The following is a 3,172-nucleotide window of genomic DNA, read 5'->3' as shown; positions in this document are numbered from 1 at the left end:
AAAGTCAAAAGAGACTATCTGGTAGTTGTGTGTGTGTGTGTGTGTGTGTGTGTGTGTGTGTGCTGTGAATCAGAGGAAGTACCACTCACTCCTCTAGCCACAACTCTGAAATAGAATTTCCACAGAAGAAACAATATAAATGGTTGTCCATATGGATCATTATTACAGTCTATAAAAACCCTATAAACTTACAAAAAGTTTTAAATAAACTAACATCATTAATAATAGTACAATTAGAAATCAGAAATCATAGTAATACTGTTGTTAGCACTAATAACATTATTTCAACTCTATTCAAAGGTTAAGAAAAAAAGAACAGGTTTTATAGAAATAACCTGGAGAGAGTTAACCATTACTTATTTCTAATGTTATTTCTTTGACAAAATTCAAATCTGAGATACCAAAAATTATTTTCCTTAGAACATCGAGATACATCATCATTAAGCAGGCTTTGCTACTTTTATTATGGGCTATCAGCTATGGCATTTTTCAGTGCTTGGAATATGCCAACACGTCCTCCGAAGGTAGGAGTGGTCTGAGCATGTGTCCTTCATCCACTCCCATGTATTGCATCTACCTTGTAAGGAAAAAGAAGGAAAGTTGCAAATAATGTTATTTCAAACATCAGAAAATGTGAAGCGGGGAACCTCTCTTTCTCAGTAAAACTATCAGGAAGAATTTCCCATCTGTTCTAAGTTTCTAACATTGAACTCTTCAGCTGTGGTCCACAGTCTTTCATGGTTCACTACAAATTTCTAAATAGATGTTTTGCCATCACTAACTTAAAACTAAAAAGTCAGAATTCCTGGTGTTTTCAAGGCTCTACTGTCAATGAAGCTTTTCCATATCTATTGGGAGCAACACGATCCAGGCTAATATTGGGGCAGCATGTGCCTCCTTGTCACACGGCCGGTCCAATTCAGGACTTCATCCTGTTCCTTCTCCTGGATAGTATTTCCAAGATGGATGTATTCCTTTCCTTCCACACCTACCATTGAAGCTCCTGAGTAATGGTTAACACATAACTAGATGACTGCTCTAACCTCCTTGTCGTGGGTGGATCCATTGTCTCTATTTTGATCCATCTTACATAAAATGATGGAATTACAGACTCTAAAGTGGTGCTTCCCACAGACATAAAAAACAAACTATGGTTACCAAAGGGGAAAAGGGGGTGGGGGAGGGATATATTAGGAGTTTGGGATTAGCAGATACAAACTACTATATATAAAATAGATACACAACTAGGACCTACTGTATAGCACAGGGAACTATATTCAATATCCTGTAATAAACCATAATGGAAAAGAATATGAGAAAGAATAGATAGATAGATACTGAATCACTTTGCTGTACACCAGAAACTTACACAACATTGTAAATCAACTATACTTCAATTTAAAAAATAAATAAATAAAAAAGTGGTGCTTCTTAAACTATCTGTGGTAGTGAACACAGTTCTTATTTCCTCCAGTCCATAATGGACTGAAATTTTGGTAAGCTAAAATAAAATGAATTTCTGGAAAAGTGATCACAGGCTTGGATGTCACAGCTATGTCAAACTGCTATGGAAGTTTCTAAATGATGACTCTCAATTTCTGTATGTCTCATCATAGACCTTTACCAGTTTGCTCATCTAAATCAGTCTTTAGACCACACTCTGAGTAGCAACGATGAGCTACCTTCTATCAAATCACCATCATTTTCTAGGCTTGCCATTTGTATACTTCCAGTCCAAGCACCAAAAGTAAATATAAAACTAAGTTATCTGTTCAGGGCTTCCCTGGTGGCGTAGTGGTTAAGAATCCGCCTGCCAATTCAGGGGACACAGGTTCGAGCCCTAGACTGGGAAGATGCCACATGCTGCGCAGCAACTAAGCCCGTGTGCCACAACTACTGAGCCTGCACTCCAGAGCCCGCCAGCCATAACTACTGAAGCCTGCGTGCCTAGAGCCCATGCTCCGCAACAAGAGAAGACACTGCAGTGAGAAACCGGTGAACCGCAAGGAAGAGCAGTCCCCACTCACCGCAACTAGAGAAAACTCACGTGCAGCAACGAAGACTCAACGCAGCCAAAAATAAATAAACTTATTTAAAAAAAAAAGTTATGTGTTCAAATGAGTTGTATCTAGAAAAGACCTGAAAAGCTATTTTCTTTCCCATTAAATAATCTCTGATCATAAAACAGTTTAGAATTCTATAGGTGTTAGATAAAATCTAAAGATGATAAAAGATCAAAGATCTTATGGCAAAGAGGTAACAATACCACGATCAAAGTATGAGAGGGCAGGAAGATACCTGAAAATATTGTGGCCACAAAAGTCATATGGAGAAGCAGAAAAATAACCAAAAAAACCCAAAAAACTATCCAGCTTATTTTAAACATTTTTAAGAATGTTCTGCAAAGGAGATGCACAAACTGTACCCAAGATCTCATCACCAAGATGGCCAAATTCAAAACTGCAGGGCAAATACAGAAATAAACATTAAATAATAAGTTCTCCTGTGAACTCTCCCTTCCTAGCTTGTTAGTTTTTTAAAAGTCATCAAACAGTTTATTCTGTTTTATAGAAACAAAATATCTAGATGAATTCCTGAAATTTCAACCATATTGACTAATATCAATATGTTGCAGAGATACAGAGATATCTCAGGTGCGATGCTCACCCTCCAGCTGTGCCTGGGCATACCATTTGTATTATGGACTAAAATGCAGAGCTAGCAGTACCCTGATTCCTAGGCTCAAAGAGTCATAATAATCCCCTTCCTTCTGGGTTCCATTGCTTGAGCCAGATTACTTTTCATACTGTTTCTTCATATACTTTGCAACATGATCACATTGCATTTTTCTTCAAAACTCTGGCAGATTGTTTGGGCTAGAGATAGATGGAGACAAGAGGCACCATCTGGTGCAAGATCTTTATTCCTTGTTAACACTACAGGAGTTCTGGTATTTTACATGGTTCAGGCAGTAGCAAAGATTTTTTTTTTTTTTTTTTAATGTATAGCTTGAGAAGGTGTAAGATGGTCAAAGGGCCCTGGCACTGTTTGATCACATTACTGATTTCCTTGGTGTAGAGCTGGGTTTTTTGTTTTTGTTGTTGGGTTTTTTGTTTTTTTTTTTTCCTTCGATTCAGACAACCAGTGGCATATGGTTTCATGATTCACAAAG

This window comes from Pseudorca crassidens, chromosome 3 (genome assembly GCF_039906515.1).
Source record: "Pseudorca crassidens isolate mPseCra1 chromosome 3, mPseCra1.hap1, whole genome shotgun sequence".
Classification (NCBI taxonomy): Eukaryota; Metazoa; Chordata; class Mammalia; order Artiodactyla; family Delphinidae; genus Pseudorca; species Pseudorca crassidens.
The sequence above is the reverse complement of the archived record's forward strand: the minus strand, read 5'-3'. Positions refer to the sequence as shown.